Below are 21,932 nucleotides of genomic sequence, written 5' to 3'. Positions count from 1 at the left end.
GTGTTCTCTCCAAAACGTCTGCACTTCCTGCACCCCCAGCTCGTGCCTATGCACAACAACGGACCATCTGCGGCGCACGACATTTATGAATATTTTAGTCTTTCTTGACCTGACATAAAATGTCTTTGAAAGTGTAAAAGTTCATTTTTGTTTTAATTTCATTCTGTTTATGTAATTTCTATTTTTGATAAATCACACGACACCGAAAGATAAACAATTTCTGTACAATGCAATCCTCATTTTATGCATAAGGAATCTGTTTCAAAATAAATATAGTCTGTTGCACATTAGGCAAACAAATGATAGATTTGAATGAATTATAATGCATTTTCAGTTCCTTCAAGATTCCTTATGAACATATTAATATGCTGTGGTCACAGCAATGGTGACAGGAATGCAATCAGTAAGACATCAATGACTGAATATACATGTCTCCGAATTCTGTCAGTTAATTTAAACGGTTTGATTTTTTTTTATACTTTCTCCCACCGTGCGTATTCATTACCGGGTCACTATGAGCCCAGGCCCTATGCTGACCTATGGGTCACAGTTTTGGTATGAAGATGTTCATATGCTTATCACACTGGCTGCAGCCATGACAGCATAATAATTACAGTTTATTTGCAGCACTAATTCAAAATCATATTAACATTAAATAACCCCAGTGCTGATTGTCACCTCCTAATTTTATTTTGAAGCAGCAGCATTATTAAAGCCAGGGACACAGACAGGTGTAAATCCACAGATACTCATAATATTAAATAGAAGGTAATACTCACCAATAACAGGGCCTGGTCTCCCAGTTATTTACAGAGAAAACTGCCCCGATGGGATATTGAAACCCATTATTGCACAGCATGTGAACAACCCACGTGTATCTTTCTTCACTCTTAGCTTTTAGCTGGAGGAGATGGAAGAAAATAATATCAGAAAACGATTAATTATTCTTCATTTAATCTGCTTAGAATGAGACACGGTTGGTCAGCCACGCCATAGTTTTCTCTCCGTTAATCATCATCAAAAATGCATTAAATTTAACATTTTACATGTTACCATTTTTTCGTCATGATGGCCTCACCGATTTAAGGTCCGTGCTTCTTTGGATATTTTATTTTTTACAGATAAAAGCAGCAAATATAATTTAATCAAAGTATTTTAATCAGAAGTGCTGTTTTCCCCAGAGCCATAATAATGTGGACATCATGCTCCCTAAACCACTCTTTGACAATTCGAGCCTGATGAATCCTGGCATTCTCGGCCTGGAATATGCCCATGACATCAGGAAAGGACAAATCCATTCATGATGGATAGAGGGGTTATCTGGCCATTCAGGAGATTCAGGTACTCAGCTGACTTCACTTTATTGCTGCATAACGTTGCTGAGCTGTAATAATGATCCACTGGTTTTTTAAGTATTTGCCAGTTTAAATTCAAATTCAAACTTTTTTTTGGCCAGACAGTGTACTACTGCTACTAGCTTACTACTGCTGTCCCTAGCCTACTACCACTGCTGCGACTATCCTACTGCTACTGCTAGCCTACTACTACTGCCACTAGCTTACTACTGCTGTCCCTAGCCTTCTACCACTGCTGCGACTATCCTACTGCTACTGCTAGCCTACTACTACTGCCACTAACTTACTACTGCTGTCCCTAGCCTACTACCACTGCTGCGACTATCCTACTGCTGCTGCTAGCCTACTACTATTGCTACTAGCTTACTACTGCTGCCACTAGCCTACTGCTACTGCTGTGACTATCTTACTGCTGCTGCTGCTAGCCTACTACTACTTATTGTTGCCACTGCTCCTGCTGCAACTGAAATATTGTGACCAATTTTACAGTACGGCTGTGAAAAAAAGTAATTGCTATACAGTCCTGTTTGTGAAAGTAATCCAGTCTTCCGGCTGCCTAGTAGAAAAAAGAATTGCATGTAGAGCTGTCAAAGTTAACAGGTTAGTGTTAATGTTAACCATCATGCTCGCACACCTATGAGCAGCTTGGTAACTCCAATTCACCCCAGCACATTTCAGCCTGGGGGAACACGTATAAAACAGCACAATAACTGAGGGTGAGCATGCAAACTCCACACACAAGGAGACATGGTATTGACACAGACTGGTGCCTGAGGTATAAGGCATCAGGTCAAATCACTGTTCCACTACGTAGTGGTTTTTATGTTTGATATTGTGTCCACAAGAGTAAACAAGAAGGCACAGATCAATAAGGGAGATGATAAAATGGCCCATAAACACTGGATACTTGGAAAATGCTTATTCATGGTTTGCAGCAACACACTTGAAGGCACAGCAGGATTAATTACAGTCCATTCTGAAATGCAGGCCAAACCCCCTGACAGTATGTCTAATGACGCATTCATTAAACAAACTGTGGGAATGTGTTTTTCAAATTCATAACATCATTTTCTAGTAAGTCACATCTGACGTATATCTTAGACTTAGTCACCAAACTTGTAAAAACTGACAAACAAAGAACATTAGGGCCAAAAAGTGGTTCCCACTTTAAGCAAACCACTTAAACAGACAAATAATACCTCCTTTAATCGTAAATGTCATCATCAGAAAATAAATGTATTAACCCTGTAGTAAGTTCGCATGCTTAATTAGTCATAACGTGCAGGATAAGCAATTCCACCAATGCTGCATGCAAATGCGTCATGAACTGCGACAAAGGGCGAGCGAGTGAACATTAAATTATAGTTCTGCATGATTAGCTAAGACCTCAAGGTTCACTAAAATATAATTTTTCTTTTTAAAGGGGTTATATAAAATACACAATATATTCTAATGTTATAATATATCACATTGCACCAGTGAGCCACCTATACAAGCCCCTACATGATGGCACGCTCCCACGCACCAAAAGAACCGTGTAAAACACAGCTACATTCAACGGCACATATTAACAAGCTTAATGAGAAAGGTTACCGATCCCTGCTCACATCAGGTAAAAGTGCGCTAAGTTGTGCTGTGAAAATTGTAGACATATATCTCCACAGACGTCTTACATACTTGCACAGGGATCTTATGTACCTGCACAGCGCTGTTATGACCCTCCACAGAAATCGTACGTACCTCCACAGAGATTATACGCACCAGCACAGAGATCTTATGTACCTGCATAGCGCTGTTATGACCCTCCACAGAAATCGTATGTACCTCCACAGAGATTATATGCACCTGCACAGAGATCAGCACCACTATCAAAATATTTAAATCATCCTGCAGTTGTTTTCCATTCCATCCAAGACCTGGAGACACTAAAAATGTATTTTTTTCTGCTGTATTAGTTATATCTGTCGGTTAATTTGTTTTATTTTCATTGTTTCATTGGTAAGGTGGTTTACGGCATTTTAATCTTAAATACGTCTGGAAATTTCTGCTGAAGCAAGTCAGGTTAAGTACCTTTGTCTCTGTATTTCTCAGGAAGCATAAAACTGCGGCCATTTGGTGTAAAATACAAATCCTTGCCCATAAAAGCAGTTGCCTCCTGGCTTGATAGCGACGTGTCGGTATTAAAAAGATTTAGATATAGTCTTTTAATTAGGCTGGATTTTTGTGGAGTTGGTGAAGCAGTTATTGTACACGATATGCTAACATACATTCATAATTCCCGAGATTGCTCTCTGCACAGACAAGCTCACACAGGTCGCTCTGTTGGCACTGATTAATCAGCCCTGCTAATGGACTCATTCAAGCCCGAGATTAACTCAGCAGTTTCGCGTCCCTTATTATCCGCTGCTGCACTGACAGAGCCTCCCTAGAAAAGCATCAGGGATTCTCTCACCTGAGAACGTGAAGTTCATAAATTTGCACACTGTCACCCTAAATAAAAATGTTCCTATTTCAGCAACCGACTGAAATTTTGAAAGTGTGCTAACCGTAGTTACTACCGTGTATCCTTTTGAAATATGACACTAAAATGCAGCACGAGTATAAAACAAGTCTAGCGAAATACAAATGTTGGTGGAATAACAAATGCAAATGAACGCGAATAGCTGATCTGAGCATTTCCAGAAATCCAGAAACCTCTTGTGAGAATTTCCTCAGGCCAGTTTGCAGGATGAAATTCTCCATGTGCAGAAAGACATGAGAAATTGAACCTGACTTGTTTCACGGGTCTGTATAGCTGACCAGCACGTCAGCCTTATACAATACATTGTTGCAAGTTAATAAATTCAAATGGACACTTTACTGCTTCATTTCCTCTGTTGCACAAAAGGAATTAAGTAAATGCTACTACTAAGTAATTTGGTAACATTTTACATGAACTGCAGCTTTAACAAAGAAACATTATTAGATAATAATAAGCATCATGGTTGTACAATCATATAATGTTTGTTATTAATGTTAAGGCATATTTGGATATGAATATATACTTGCATGCTGCTTATGAATGTTCTGTTATTGCACTCTGAGGATCCAGTTGATGTAAAGAGTTGCCTGTAATTTTATTATTACTTTGTTGTGTAAATAACAGTTTTTTCCAAAATGAGTTGTATGTTAAACACAGGCTCAAATATGCCTTTTGGGAATTTAGTTAGCAAAATTCAGTTTAGACACCGCTAACCTTAACCACTTCACTGCACCATGCCCCATGTGACAGTAAAGTTAATCTGCGCTCCTCTGTCTTTAAGCTGGTGTTGAATAAGGACCCATGTTCTATGCAGAGGAAAATCACGGCCTTTACACGCAGAGCATGTTCTCTGCAGTGCATGTGGAGTTCATGTGCTACGTCTGTGTTAATATTATTAACGAACTTCACCGGCGTCTAAATACCGCAACCCTAATCATTCAGCTCATGTATGAGCTGACAGGCTCGTATATGAGCTGACAGGCTGCCCCTAGGGCTGATATACTTGTCCTGATTCCCCCCCCCCCGCCCCCCCAGACACACACAAACATAAACTCTAAATTAATTTTACCTCGCAGCATAGAGCTGTGTGCTTTTTTATGATTGTGTGTGTGTGTGTGTATTTGTGTGTGTGTGTGTGTATTTGTGTGTGTGTGTGTGTGTGTGTGTGTATGTGTGTGTGTGTGTGTGTATTTGTGTGTGTGTGTGTGTGTGTGTGTGTGTGTATGTGTGTGTGTGTGTGTGTGTGTGTGTGTGTGTGTGTGTATTTGTGTGTGTGTGTGTGTGTGTGTGTGTGTGTGTGTGTGTGTATTTGTGTGTGTGTGTGTGTGTGTATGTGTGTGTGTGTGTGTGTGTGTGTGTGTGTGTGTGTGTGTGTGTATTTGTGTGTGTGTGTGTGTGTGTGTGTGTGTGTGTGTGTGTGTATTTGTGTGTGTGTGTGTGTGTGTGTGTGTGTGTGTATGTGTGTGTGTGTGTGTGTGTGTGTGTGTGTGTGTGTGTGTATTTGTGTGTGTGTGTGTGTGTGTGTGTGTGTGTGTGTATTTGTGTGTGTGTGTGTGTGTGTGTGTGTGTGTGTGTGTATTTGTGTGTGTGTGTGTGTGTGTGTGTGTGTGTGTGTGTGTATTTGTGTGTGTGTGTGTGTGTGTGTGTGTGTGTGTGTGTGTGTGTGTGTGTGTGTGTGTGTGTGTGTGTGAAGAATGTGCCTATTTACCTGCATACAGCTTCTGGGGAAATTTTGGACTCTGCAATTCTCCTACTTTTAATATTTATAAGGGCTACAATTTCAAATAGGTCTGTCCGCACCTCAAACCCTTTACACAGTTCTCTGCCTCCCCCCCCCCTTTGCCTGTGCCCCCCCTCCCCCGCTGTTCCTTTACACCCCACTAGGGAAAGAACCCCACAGCTGAATACCTCTGATGTAAGGTAAGTAATTTTGGTGTAAAAGATATATTCTCTGTTGTAATTTATCAGTACAATGCTGCTTATAAAATGATTGAAGTTGTAAACCAGTCCAGTAGATGGCAATGTAATCAAGCATGTGAGAACATTATCATGCAGCTCTTGCAAGTGATGTCATCTCACGCATGATGACAATTTGCATGTAACATGAAAGCTTGGTGACTCAGTGGATGCCCTTACTGCTGTGCACCTCCAGGCCAGAAGCTTGAATCTCCCTTCCAAGCTCTGTTTGTGTTCAGAGTTTTAAAAATAAAGGTACAAAGTCAGGCTGATTGAAACTGTATAATATTTAATAAGACTGTCTAGATTAATGGTTCACAGGTCTGTCTTGTAGAAGATGGCAGAAAGGTGAGAATTCTCTAGGAAGAGAACGCTGGCATCCCACCTCACAGTCAATGTATTTATTCACTGCACAGTCAAGCAAATATGTCCTGAAACTGACACAGGTAACAACTATGGATCCAAGAAAAAATTCCCAGTAACAGTTACAGGCAGACATTGTAATGCTATACAGTCGCAGATAAAGGACTATTCATTAAAATTGTCCAGGAGCTCATAATCATTTTTTCATTTTTTTCCCCTGAAGAAAATTTCATAACTGTATAAAAAGCATAAAAAGCAATAATCTTCAAATAACAGTAGGAACAGTATAGCTTATTATTGAGAAGTATTTTCCCTAATATCTATGACTAGAGGAAATTAAACCAGCCTTTGTTGATATAACAGGAAATTTATTTCATGAATATTTTCAATAGTGCAGCTAGATTTAGGTTGCAAATGATTGAGGTGACACTGATGTAGGCAGAGCATATGATCAGCAGGGCAGAGCAGAGTTCCACAGAACATTAGCACTGACTAAATTTTACTTCTTTCCGTCTCAGCTGAAGCCGGAGGTTGGGGGAAGTGCTGGAGATGTTATAAACGTACCATGTTAACTCTCATACTGTATTCACAGCTTCAACAGCCATTCTGTGTATTTGTTAAATTCCTCTACCAGCTCAATTAACTGATTAACTTAATTTGTTAAATAACTCAATGAGGTATTGGTTAGCCAAACATGGTGGGATAGTGGTCGAGTCCAAAAAAAAAAAAGTGAGTGTATTGGATGGTTTCTGCAAATACTGGGGTGACCTTTTCAAAATGGCTAAGTTGACACATTTGGAGGTGAGGAGTTTGTACTGACAGCACTTAGCCACACCCACCACACCAGAAATCGCTTCAGGGATGAGAACCTGAGTGCAGCCTTGTGGCAGCGTGATCCTTACCGAGACACAGATATCTTTTGGGATAATCTGTGTGCCAGCTTTTTCATTTTTTCAAGCCGGAATGAAAAGGCTGGCTAATAGAGGGGGGAAAAATCACTGATGAGATAAAAAAAATTTATTGAGGAGCTTGTTTGAGTGAGATTCAGATGTTGAGACCATGAATGCTGCAGAGTTGGTCCCCATCAGTGCCAATGGGCGACACCACAAGCAGGACTGCCTTTCTGATTTATTGATGTATTTGATTTGCTTTCTTTTGGGTACTGAATGTGTGGAGATTGCATGTTCTGTCATGGGGTCTCCTCTGGGTTCTCAGGTTTCCCCCCACAGTCTAAAAACTGTCAGAATGGTGAACTGGAGCTGCAAAGTTGCCCGTAGATGTGCATGTGTGAGTGAATGGCGTCCGGGTGCACCCGGCGATGGGTTGGCGCCCCATCCTTTGTTGTTACCTGTCTTGCCCGGTACCTTGCAGAACGCGACCCCCGCATAGGGTCCTACGTATATATAAAAGGATATCGATGGATGGGTGGACTTCATATTGATGTAGTTTGTTAAAATTAGCGTGCAGTTTCAGCATGTTCCCCCTGAAAATGTACAAAATGCATTATCCATTAATAACTTCCAGTCCAGTCCATCAACCTTTTTCCCCTATTTGATTCCACATTTTTGGAGTATGGGAGGTACCCCCAAAAAAAGCAGGGAGGTCATGCAGGCTCCGCACACACATCCTCGGTAGGATCTGAAACTCCCCGAAGGTGAGCAGGCAGTGACACCCACTCAGCCAGCATGCCACCAAAATATAAAACGGCTACTTATTTTAATATATTTATAGCAGCATTTTATATCTTAGCAATGTAGCAAGATACATTTAAATTTGTTCCCCATAAGTGGCTTCATGAATGCATTCCCCTAACCTTCTCCACCAAGCACTACCTCTTTGAAGATACAGGTGTACTTACAAGATAGAGTGAGCTTTGGAGAATGGCTGAAAGTCCTCAGGTCCCTTTATGGCAAACAGATATCATGCACTGACCCAGACAGTCCCCTCCATAGCTGAATTGCTGAAGGTGATTTTTCATGCTACAAATTGATTTTCCCTAACTTGCAGTTAGTTCATTGCCATTCTACTCGTATTTAAACACTGTACTGCTGTAGAACCACAAGCAATGTATTACTGCTCTCTAACATATAAATGCAGTTCCTCTTTCTAAGCACTATACTGCTATATAAATGCTGCATGAATCCTGCAATGTTAAGAGCTGAAGAATATATATATATATATATATATAGGGCAGCAGATTGAATGAATCATAGCATTCAAATATCATATAGTGTTAATTAGATTGTGCAAAGAGTGATGTTTGGGAATAAAGAATAAATTTCACCCAATTAAGTTTCAGCACATATAAAATACCACATATGCAAATTATATTCTTCATGAATGTTTACTCCTTCCTCTATTGGGTTTGTGGGTCTATTAATTGATTGCAGTATAGTTTAATAAGAACATTTGTCTCAAATTTTTATTGCTGGCCAACAGGCAAGAGACAATTCTTTGATATCACTTGGTCACATTGGAAAATATGCCTGGCAAAAAATAAATAAATAAAATATCATAGAACGGCTTGCATTACAATTGCATCAGTCCATGGAGGACTGAGCCTGGGTAAAGGAGGATGTTAAATGAGCAGCGTCAATGACTGATGGTGAAAAGACTCGTGTGACCCATTACAGCATCGGATTCATGCGGTAAGTACGGAGATGTCTGGTCAAGCGTGGGAACCGAACAGAACAACATCTAGAGTTTATGATGACATACATGATTAGTATGTGTCGTTAACCCACCTCTGCAGTGGTAAGCAATGAGCCATTTCATCAATGAAAACACAAGGAGGGGAGCAGACCCCCAGCCCCCACTGCAGTACATCCTGTTTTTAGCTTCTGCCTTGGGGATTTATGAACTGCAAGCCTCTGCAATTTACAGCCCTGCTTATAATTAAAAGGACTCGCAATCTATGCAAATTAATTGTCTTTGGAGTGTTGCTTTGGATGGCATAATTCACGAAAAAACTTTATTATCAATTATACTAGGAATCATGGGTGAAAAATCCAGTTATGGTCTGGACAACAAGCAACGTTTGAACAGTATGACATAGTAAGTGTACTTCTTACCGCTGTCTGACAGTCCTGTCGTCTTCATCAAGTCAGAAATCGCACTGCAATGTCTGAATACTATGATGACAAAGAAGTCTAAATCTAGGCTTTCGCAAGTCATTTTTCTTATTCATGAAATATATGTCATGCTTATATAACAAGAAAAACATAAATCCAGAGCAGGAGTTAGAACTGACATTCTGTTAGACTATGTGGTCATTGTGTAACAAAATTACATTTTGATGCAGATTTACATTTTGCATACAGAATTTATAGGACTGAAACTAATCCAGTGTCCCTTTCTATACACAGTTAGCCATACTGTAGGTGGTTCTTGACCGTAGTTTTTTCCATTTGTCTCAGCCCCCTGAAAGATAATCGTTCTAAAGTCTCTCAGCGATTTCTCCCGGATTTTTCTATACGTAAAACTTACTGCTATTGCACATTAGCATTCACAAATAACCGCAAATGCAAAATGTCTTTAATTACAAGCAGTTATTTGTGATTAACCAGATTTGAATGATTCTTGCATTCTTATATTGATGCCAGATTGTGTTTGGCCAGATAAATAGGACAAAAGACGGGGAAGTTGTGTTAAAAAAAGTGCAGTGCGGCTGACAACAATGACCACAAATAAGGAGCCATGCCGGCGATTTCAGACAGACGCCATTTTGCAGACTGTGACTATGCTGAGTTTCCAGCGCTGGAGGGGAAGGGTAGACATGCAGACACACTACTGGTCTGAGGTACGACGTACCTGATCATTGATGATGGATGGGTATTATGGGAAGGTGAAAGGTACGAGGACGCAGGTGACAGGCAGAGAGCTCGATGCGTGGGCTAAACAATTTTCAGTCCAATAGTCCTGTCTTTTCTACTCCTGTCAAAAAGGGCTGTTGAGCAAAGGACACATAAAAATTTGATTAACACTGGGCACTGCCTGACCTACATTGCAGACACTGTGACTATGATTGAAGTTCCTATCAGCTCCATAAGTAACACAATACCTTCATACAAATTCTTTTCACTGCAATTAAAACCTGCAACGACATTCTCTGGTGTGTCATGTTCTATTCTGGGTGAATTCCGCCTTGTGTCTTGTATCCCGGGTTGACTATAATGACGATTAGATAAGAGGTTGTTGGAAATGGATGAATAAAAGCTTTGAAATTTGTTAATTTCTTCAGTTTATATTCATACATTTGCTGCTCCTTCGCGCGTTTATAATTCACATCAGGAAAAACCAATACAAAATACTGCATGTTTTCCCATTAGCAGAGACTTACAAAAATCATTGGTTTAAATCTAAGATTAAAATGAAAAGTGTGTGCCGTTAAAATCATCAGACATCAGAGAGGAGATGGATTCGTGGGTCATTCGTGGGTCTAACTTCACGTCACATTTGCTGCACTTTCCAGCAGGCGTTTGAAATGTGAGAATTGCCCAGTCAGGATGGAAAACAGAGCTATATGATATGAGGCCAGGAGACGGAACATATATTTAAATGGAGTTTTACTAGTGATGGCCAGGAAAACAAACATGTGAGCTTGGGGCAAGATTCAGGCCCTGACCTAGGAGGAGTGACCCTGCAGTGTCTCTGCAGCAAACAGCCATCCAGATCATTGCAGATGGACTGCAGTGTCTTCTGACACATGTTTATTCATCACCAAAAACACCCATTTTCTAACTGAATAAATAGATCAATCAATAAATGAGATTTATATATGTAGTTACTGCGCACAAATATACTACTAAGAGTATCTATTTTATTACTACTACTTCTTCTCTGACCTGTGGATTTAAACATCATGGGGCTTCCTGACATACACAGCTCACATCATGATTAGGTAAGATATCTGCACTCCTGGGGCGGCATGGTGGTGCAGTGGTTAGCACTGTCGCCTCACACCTCAGGGAGCCGGGTTCGAGTCTCCACCTGGGTCACATGTGTGTGGAGTCTGCATGTTCTCCCCATGTTGTTGGGGGGTTATCTCCAGGTACTCCGGTTTCCCCCCACAGTCCAAAGGCATGCTGAGGCTAATTGGACTTGCTAAATTGCCCATAGGAGTGCATGTGTGAGTGAATGGTGTGTGAGTGTGCCCTGCGATGGGCTCGCCCCCATCCTGGGTTGTTCCCTGCCTCGTGCCCATTGCTTCTGGGATAGGCTCCGGACCCCCCGCGACCGAGCAGGATAAGAGGTTTGGAAAATGGATGGATGGATGGATCTGCACTCCTCCACTTAGCCGGCTGTGATGAACGCTAGACATGAGGAAACAGAAGTGGCCATTATTCCCATCAACTTCCAAATTCCCCTTCAGAGAACTTCCTGAGAACATTTTTTCTTCTGTTTAACATCCACAACTCCACAAATCCAGCGGGAGTCCACAGTCCACAAAATTAAATCTTGGGCTGAAATCCCTCCCATGTGGCCCCCACTTACACTGGCTTACCTTTCCTCATTGTCTTCAGAAGTATTTGAACCTCGTCCCAGTCATGAGAAAACGAACACACAAATCATCACAAGTGTGAATTAATTAAAGCTATATTTCCTTATGCCAATGCGGTCCCAATGACGGTATGCAGCAGACATTAATGGCGTCACTGCATGTTATAGATGCTGTGATTAGTTCTTCTCAGGTAAAAGGCAGGTGGGTGCAGACTTGGGTAGGTATAGGGTGGCTATAAAGTTGATGATCATGATAACGACACAGGTCTTCTACCGGGTCTAAACCCTGCAATGGAATCCTGCTGCAAAGAGGGAACAGTGCAGCCTAGAATATTCTGCAAGGTCAAGCATTCAATAGCTCATTTTCTATGTCACTCCAATAAGGGAATCGCATCATGCTAGCAAGATGATTCTTACTGTTACTGCATGCAGGAAGCATTTTTACAAAATGTTGCAGAAACATTATTCAGATTATGTATTTGTTTTAGTGAACTATTTATATTATTAGATATCAGTAAATACTGCTACTCTTTCTACTTAGGTATTCTGAAATGTGCCCTGCTGATGGATGGATGGATGGATGGATGGATGGATGGATATTTTGAGCTATTTATGCTGCTAGATTTTGCATTTGATGACTGCCAGCTCTTCAATCATTGTCAAATTTTTATTGAATAATACTATTGAATGAACTATTGAATTATGGCTATTCCATTCAATTACTGCCAAATAATCTATTACCCCTGCAAATTTTATTCTTTTATTCTGAATTATTCAATCAATGCTGCACTTTCTATTAAATTGCTGCCAATTATTTCATTACTGCTGCATGATTCTGGAGAGTACTTGGAACTTTCCATGCAATTACTTCCATTCAATTGTCTTCTAATTAATTACTTTCAACTATTCAACTACAACTACACGTTCCACTCGGTTCCTGTCTGCGTAATTAATGGTTCATTTTCTGTTCAATAATTGTCAACCTTTGTGCCCTTTATGGGAAAAAATAATGTTATTCTGAAGTAGCTTATCACAGAAATCAGAATTACATATTAAAGCGAGAAGGAAATGTCTATAGAGCAACCCAAAAAAAAAACATAACTAATGTTTGCTTAGTTAAATGGGACTAAAACAAATTAAATAACAAAATGTGTTTATGTGCAGGCTGCCTGCTGTAAATCGCTACTCAATTGTACAATGAATGAGAACAGAGCTTCTAAATTCAGAATTCTAAATTAAAATAAGCATGGCACATGTTCATATTACGTTTAATCTGAGGATATGATTCCTACAAATGATAGCTAAAGATTTTAAATATATAATCACTCGTTATTTAACAGCTTCAGATGCAATGACAGTCAAACATCCTCTGGGCCTTGTCACATCCTGTTGTCACATCCTGTTGTCACATCCAGTTTTTAGCAAACCATCTTCTCGGTTAATAAGATGTCTCTGCGTGACGTGTGTCCCCCTGTTGACATGACTGCTGGCCAGTGGACGCGGCTTCTCACTGCAAGGTGACCTTACTGTGCAGTGTACTGTGCAGCATGCGAGACCAACAGCAGGAAACCGGCGTTTGGAAGCCGCGATGTTTTTTCACATCTGTGAAACGCGGCAGCAGAAATATCAGTAATAATGTGTTTGCTTCAACAGTTAACAATGCGATGGGACTGCCCAAACACAAGACATTCTGCCTTGTGATACAGTAGTCTCAGTGGATTGGATTGGATCATATTCAGAAGAAATATACACTAATATTTAGAACAAACATTGACTGATATTTACATATCTCTTTTACATCTCAATTGTAATTGAATTTGGCAAATTAATTAAGCAGAAGACAGTAGATTAAATACAGAGCACCAAGGAAGGCTGGAAGTGTAAGGACAGATCGGTGGATAGATGTAAATTGTTTGCTATGCTACAACCTGTAGGGGGCAGCAGCACATCAGCTGTCAGCCCGACCACTCCTTCACTTACAATAACAACTATTTAATATCCATTTGCATTTATGAGGAAGACATAAACATTATATTTTTCCACATATGCTTATTTAAACACGAGTATAAATGTAGTAAGAATGCAGAAAAACTGAACAAACAGCCAGACATTAGTGCAACAATTCCAGTTACGATAACTGAAGTATATCTGTAAAACAGCCTATTTCGATTCGTGGCTTAAGTCTCTGTGTTTGAAATTTGAGAGATAAATGTGATTTGAGGTTGATTGCAGCGAAAGCCACTGAAATTAGCCCTGCCTATTGAATTCTTATCATCTGAAACATGCACACAAGATCCCGACTCTCATCTCTGTCTGTACTTGGACTGTTGATTCCGTTCCACAAATAAGAAGGTTTTTTTTTTTTTTTTTTTGGGGGGGGGGGGGAGCAGTTTCCAGGGGTGGCTTGAAAAGGGAACCTTCTAATCTGTCTACTCCCTCTGTTGAACGTCTTTCTGCGGGGAGGCTTAAAGATGGTCGAGTGGAGTGAAGGAGTTCTTCACCAGCAGGGGTTATTAAAAAATATGTGCTCCAGCCATTGAGGAGGTTGGGGGTTAACGCCATTATCTGCGGTCTGTTTACGCGTTACTGTTTTTTTATATGTGTATTTTCTTGGCAACAGCTTTATTAATCCATTCTTAACAGGCAGCACGACGAGTCCCAGCACATGACTGCTGAGTGCCTTTCAGGGAGGCTGTGTGGCTGGGGTGGATGGGTACTTGTCGCCAGGCAGAAAGGCGGTGAGGAGCTCCGAGGCTGTTCGAGTTGGCAGAAGACGTGCTTGACCTTCTGCAGAAGCACCGCATGGGAACCTAAAGTGAATCAGGTGCAAATATTCAGCAAAATCTTTAGGAAACTTACAATATTCATAACAAATACGGGCAGAGGTGGCAGCTCATCGCGTGGATCCCTGTTATATTTCAGATCTATCCTCTGCTTTCCAGCACTGATATGAAAGATAAAATGCTGTGGCACAACTGTGCACATTGAGTTGCAGCATTTCTTCTGTCACTGCACACGTCCATGTCTGTGGGCTCCAGTCCAGCCCCAGCTGTGTATTTGTATGAGTTTGAATGCTCTCTCTATGGGCCTCCTCTCTAACCTTCCCATAGACTAAGACAACAGATCCAGGTTATCTGCTGCTCCCAAATTGTGCGTGATGTTTTCTGACTTTTGTACACTCTAATTTTTTGCAATCCCATCCGCTTTTGTTTTTTTTTTTTTCATTCTCAGTGGAGGTGATATTGCGCTTTTTACATCCGCTGCATCGCATTGCACTGACTGGAGGCCTTCCCGACTCTAACGCGCTTTTGGTCAACAGCAGAGTTTAAATGGTGGATGCCCATTCCCACAGGTCCCAATCAGGAGAATAAAAGGAGACTTCAGCTGACTGCGCCACTCTCTGCTGTTTTCTGATTGGCTCCCATTATTCAGAGAACTACATGCACAGCAGAAATGAAGAGGCACTCAACAAAGGGAACTCACAGTTCACATAAACAGATACATAAGGATACCAGAATAACCTTATTACTCAATCCCATAGGTGTTTATTTATTCATATTTATATTTATTGTCTGACAAATGTAAACCAACTTTCACCATTACTTTTAATTTAATTATGCTTACGTAAATACATTTAAAAAGTACATGTTATATACTTAGCTAGCTATTCAATAAACAGACACTTATTATAATGTGTTTTCTTATTAATGTATTGCCTGATCTCTTATTTAATCCATTATGAGTGTCCCCAGCCATGTAGCCTAAAGACACTAATTAATCTGCTTTATGGTCCAACCTCACTTAGCCCATGATTGTGCCTCCCGATTGTCTACAGTTAGGTTTTTGTAGCTGCCCAGAGACTTAACCAATGGTACCAGACCATCGGTATAGGGAGAAAAACAGACATTCGGATCAAGTAGGACCACTGCATCATCGCAGGAGACCGAACCATGCGTGGACCCAGTCAAATCTCAATATTATCACACTGCTCTTGTGAAACAGGGAGGCACCCTGGGTATTCAGCAAGAGCAGATGCTGCCGACAGCAGGAATAACTAGAGCGGCTGTTGGAGTCTGTGTCACAGCTTATTGACAGCCCGCGAGTGCTATACAGTCTGGCAGCTCTGCCTCCAAACAGCAGATCTATGGAGGCAGACAGTGCTGCGGCAGTGTCGGCTACAGCCTTCTGTCGGCCAAAACTCACTTTCTAAAGTGCAGTGTTTCCCGACCACGGTCCTCAGGGACCCCCGGACTGTCCGCGTTTTAGCAAAAAATGAGAATCGCCTGACAGGGAGCTGGGAGGGAGCAAAAAATGTGGACCGTTTGCCAGAGAGCTGGGATGGAGCAAAAATATGAACTATCTGGGAATCCCAGAGGACCGGATTGAGAAACTCTGCTTTAGTGAATCTGGCAAAGTGACACCAGAAGGGTATGAAGGCTGCCAAGAATATTTTTTAAGATGCGTAAAGAAGTAATAATCAGTAGGGGCGAGCGAGTTCAGGACAACACTGTATAGACAAGAGTATTGTGTACACATTACACCTACAGGAAATTTTATGATGTCCCATTCTAAATCCATAGGCATCCATATGGTGGTGCAGTGGTTAGCACTGTTGCCTCACACCTCTGGGACCAGGGTTCGAGTCTCCGCCTGGGTCATATGTGTGCGGAGTTTGCATGTTCTCCCCATGTCGTCGTGGGGTTTCCTCCGGGTACTCCGGTTTCCCCCCACAGTCCAAAAACGTGCTGAGGCTAATTGGACTTGCTAAATTGCCCGTAGGAGTGTATGTGTGTGTGAATGGTGTGTGAGTGTGCCCTGCGATGGGCTGGCCCCCCATCCTGGGTTGTTCCCTGCCTCCTGCCCATTGCTTCCAGGATAGGCTCTGGATCCCCCGCGGCCCAGAAGGATAAGCAGTTTGGAAAATGGATGGATGGATGGATGTACATGTGACCACCAGTGTCATCAAGCCAATGTCACATACACATGAATCATATATAATTATAGTGCTAAGTAATACCAAAGTAAGAACCATAATGTTTGCCTTTTTAAGTGGAAAGTAGGCTTGGGTGGTATAACGGTAACACGGTATAATTTTTGTTGTGTGAAATTTATTGCCAAAATACTGGAATAATGTTGCTTTTGAAAATATCCTCAAAATACTGTATACCATGGTGTAATGTATTTATATGGGATTGTCCAATGTATGACGGGCATGATGTGAACTAAATTTACTTTTAGGAATGTTGCCTTGAAACTGGATAAAATTAGTAGCTTGTATTGGTCTGTGTGTAGCTATACGGGCAGGAGCAGCGTTGCCTGCTAAATGCCAGTTAAGTAGACAATTTATTTTAATCTAGCTAGCAAAGCTAAGCACAATAGATGGAAAACAATACAGGAAACTTTTAAAATGCACACAAGTTGGAATTATGTAAAGTACAGGCGTATCTATGCAAAGTTAGTGGTCTAAGCACAAAGAAACCATGATATTTAAAAATACACGCAATACAACACAACACAACACAACAGAGTTTGCAGTTTGTATTACTATACTGTAATTACAATGGAATTTTCTTCACCATATGAAGGCCAGTGCATTCAGCATGGGCATCATGAATGTTTGTTTGATTATTTAATGTTCATGCTCTTCATTGAGTTATACTGTATGTTAAGAGCCGTGTCAAGGACAATGGTGGAATCACTCTGCTGGCCACAGGATTCGAACCCGTAACCTTCCGATCACAGGTGCAGAGCCCTGACATGCAGAGCAACACCCCCTCCCCCGAAAACAAAAAACTGGCTTGGCCAACCCCAACTTGACCCCAGGTTCTTCAGCACAGCAGAACAATCTCCAACCATTCAAGCTACACGGCTCTCTGGCAAGCATCCCAATGCTGCCTGACTGTTTGTAGTGTAGTGGGTGCAATCAAATTAAGGAAGTTGGGAATTCTGTCACACGGCAGAGAGTCTTATTAAAACCTGGTGCATCCCTCTGCTTTCTATCCCTGACACTGTGCACCTGTCAGGAGGACTCCGAAAGGTGAGAGCAGATTTTGGCAAAGACTGGGGATCTAAGAAAAAAACAACTATCTTCACTGAGAGGCAGCAAAAAAAATAAAAGAAAGAAAAAGAAAATCTCCACAAGAGCAGAAAATTGGAAAAATGACCACAAGACCACAAAATACTCAGGGACTGCAACTGCTGATTAGTAACTATATTACTCAAATACTGTGAGGTACTGACTTGAATATCCAATGCATTCATATGTGACCTGTCGCCACGAAATGAGCCTTTAGTCGTACTGGTAGAACTGCACCCATAAGACTCATTTCATGGTGATGGGTCACATATTAAGGGAATCACAGTATTTAATATTGCCCATTTAATTGAATCATGTCTAGTGTTAGGCAAACCTATTTGACACTTTGATTTTCAGATCTAAAGAGTTTATTTATTTATGGAATTGAAATGTTGAGCTCTTGGCAATAAATCTTCAGATAACAGTGAAATTTTGGAAATTATTGTATTAGACACTAATCAGAAATGACACGAGTCGCTGCCATTGTGACAAGTTTGAATTCTAAGTAGATTAATGACATAATGAGCGTAGAAAATGTTGCAGGCAAAGACAATGAATTGGGCTGAACTTCCTCTACGATGAGGCTGAGAGACTCATTATCATAACCCAGGGCATTTGTAACAGGGAGGATGAGACAAGCATTTGCCTTCAAGGATGTTCTAATGGCCCTTCGCTACCTTTTCTAATTCTTTAGATTGATGGAGTTGAAGAGGGACCCACCACAGTCTCCCGAATCTCTTAAGGGATTTAGTTATGTCATTTTTTTTACTAGTCACATTGCACTTTAAGAGGTTTGACACCTTGCGGAAATTAGACATCCATCCATCCATCCATTTTCTAAACCGCTTATCCTACTGGGTCGCGGGGGGGTCCGGAGCCTATCCCGTAAGCAATGGGCACGAGGCAGGGAACAACCCAGAATGGGGGGCCAGCCCATCGCAGGGCACACTCACACACCAGTCACTCACACATGCATTCCTAGGGGTAATTTACCAACTCCAATTAGCCTCAGCATGTCTTTGGACTGTACCCTGAGTACCCGGAGGAAACCCCATGACGACATGGGGAGAACATGCAAACTCCACACACATGTAACCCAGATGGAGACTCGAACCCGGGTCCCAGAGGTGTGAGGCAACAGTGCTAACCACTGCACCACCATGCCGCCCCTGAAATTAGACATGTTCTTCAAGATTATAATTGCAAGACTCGCTCCACTAAGGACAGCAAACCAACCCTTGTGACACAAGGATGGGAGAACGGGGGGGGGGGGGGGGAGAAAAAAGACTAGAATTTACTAAGGTACAGGTCTTACAAAATGAGGGGACACGCCCCCTTCGGTTTCTGTATTAGTTATATGTCACTATTTCCTGGGGCTCCTCATTTAAATAAAAGATTAAATGCTTGACAGAAGGTGCGGTGACACTGTTGTTTGCGCTGTTGCTTCACATATGTGGAATCGGGGTTCGAGTAGCTAGTCGCCATGGCTCCATGTTTGTGGCTTTGGATGTTCTCCCTCTGTCATTATGGGGTGTCTTCTAGATACTCTGATTTCTGACAAGCAGTATCTGATGATGGGTGGATCGATTGTATAAATTTTTCCTCATGTCAATTATACAGACTTTATGGAGTAAGTGAACAGGACTGTATGAAAATAAACTTAACTTGTCCTGAATATGAAAATCAGGTTATACAAAATGGATGGATGGTTAACGGTTGACGTTAGATAAAGTTCTCTCGATCGACTGGAACTCCCTAGTCTAACAAACCAAGGATCGGAGTCACTTCAAAACCACTGTAACCTTGAGGTTTGTAGAAATACGGCCTTCTTCATTTCTTATATGGTAGTCAGCAGTAATTCACTACGCAATACCTTTCAGATGATCGTATCACATTTAACATTCACAAGAGTAAGAAGTATAATGATAAAATCATCAATTATTTTATTTGATATGGAGAATCTGTCCCCTATGCACTTTGTAGCTCTTTGTGCACCACGAAAAGAAAGCGTTTAGATGTCTTCCCACAGATCAATAAAATGACTCTCGATATTTTACAGATTAAAATATATTCAAATTAAAATCAATTTGATGCATAATTATTCACTCTATTTATATGACACACCCAAATGATCTCCAGTGCAGCTAACAGTCTTCAGGTGCCACATATTTATGTAAATGCAGTTCAGCCAAGTGTGATTAACATGTTTCTTATGATAAATACGAACATCTCAAGGATGCCTGAGCATTTCTACATAAAAGCTGCATTATTTTGACCAAGGATCCTTGTGGCCTTAGAGGAGGATAGCAAAAGGTTTATTTTCCAGCTATTTTCATTTTAATATTAATACTGTAGTAGAATACTATCAGACTAGAATGTGTTGATCAGAGATAAAATGTCTTGGAACAAAATGCATCAACCAATAAACCTGAGATATCAAATGTGGCATGTGAGACACCTTGCAACTTCAATGGAGCCACCGTTGCCTGAGTTTTAAAAATCCATATTGTTCTTCTGAAGAGGAAAATGATTTTCAACGTGCACAAACAAGAGGAAAGCCTAATTGTTGCGTGTGAAAGAGCTTCAGCACTCAGCTGTACGTGCGCCGATCAACAATTAGTCAGGAATATTTGTCCTCATTAGTAAACATAAAAGCAAGCACAGAATATGAATATGTCGTGATATTTTTATTATTATTACAACCTTCGCAGCAAATTCTGAGTGCACTGGCAATAAAAGTGAACACAAAAGCTTTCCCCGTCCGCCGTTATCGAGGCCGACAGCATAGCGGGCAAAAAGCTGCCGTCTGAAGTACCTTTAGCGCTGAGCACTATGACTTATTCATAGGAAAACGCAAGACATGCTTTAACACCTTTAGTGACTCACTATTTCTCACTTGTGCCCCAGTGGTGCTCTGGTTGCCCCTGACCACTAACCTATTAATAGGCGGAACCACTGTGTCCTCTGTGATTCATCACATCATGCACTGAGCGCGCTCCTCGCGGACTGGCAGCCAAACACCAAGGGGACTGAACGAGCAGGAAGTGGTGAATTAGACAGCTCTCCCGCTCTTAATTCTGCACGTCTCTTCTAGCACAGACAGCATGAGACCTGGCCTGCGGACCATGACCATCACTATCCTGAGCCGAAATATTCAGCTACACATAAGGATTCGTCGTCAGCTCCCCGCCTGTCTTCCGTGGTTTTGCCTGTGCTCCATATGCTAGTATCGACCGCTAGACTACGGCCGGCCAGAAGCCAGCTCCTAACGTGATATCTTGAGGAAACCCTAGCGGTCCAACAATGACCCCGAAAAGCAGCGTGAACAAGGAACAGAAATAATCCCAGTGACTGATGCCATAGCGCTAAACGCATGCCGATTAGATGTGATGGCCCCTCCAGACATTTCGAGCATCCTGCAGTCACGTCAGCGAAAGGGACTCATTGTTTGGTGTACGTGGATATGGTTCAAGTTAAAATGTTCTAGCAAGTGCCAGTTTTTCGATCACACTCATACCAAAAAAAAAAAAAAAAAAATCTTAACTAAATGTTTGAAATTATAATGCAATTCGGTGGCTGTCACTAGATGAAAAGATTCAACTGTCTGGAGAAATAAATGGTTGTTCACCCTCTGACCTTTAGGAATAAGATTTAATAACAGGATATTTTTTACTCTTAAATATCACCAAGACAGAGAGAGTGCGTGGGAAGAATACACACTAAACGGCTGGAGGAGAGAGATGAGTGCTTCTGAGAGATGGCTGTCTTTCACTCCTGAGATCTCTGCAGGATGTCACCTGTGCTTCTATTTCTGGAGTCTCCAGATTTTGGGGGGAAATAACTTTGTAGAGAATGCAGCACTTATGTCTCAATTCCACATTTATAAAGTCGTATGTGAACGTCTGTACCTTTGACATTTTTTTGTTATCGAGAAATGTTTCAGAATTTCAAAATAGTTTCACACTTTGTCTCTAATAACAAATATTTTTGTTATTATGTAGACAACATGGGTAACATACACCAGTATTTACTGTGTAAAACTCCCCATTTCAGAAACCATTGTATAGCAATAAAGAAATTAGAGATTTTCCCAGAAAGGGAAAGAGGCAGCGATACTATTTCATCGCTGGACACACCCATAATTGACATTTACATTTTCTTT

Source organism: Brienomyrus brachyistius, chromosome 16 (assembly GCF_023856365.1).
Source record: "Brienomyrus brachyistius isolate T26 chromosome 16, BBRACH_0.4, whole genome shotgun sequence".
Classification (NCBI taxonomy): domain Eukaryota; kingdom Metazoa; phylum Chordata; class Actinopteri; order Osteoglossiformes; family Mormyridae; genus Brienomyrus; species Brienomyrus brachyistius.
The sequence above is the reverse complement of the archived record's forward strand: the minus strand, read 5'-3'. Positions refer to the sequence as shown.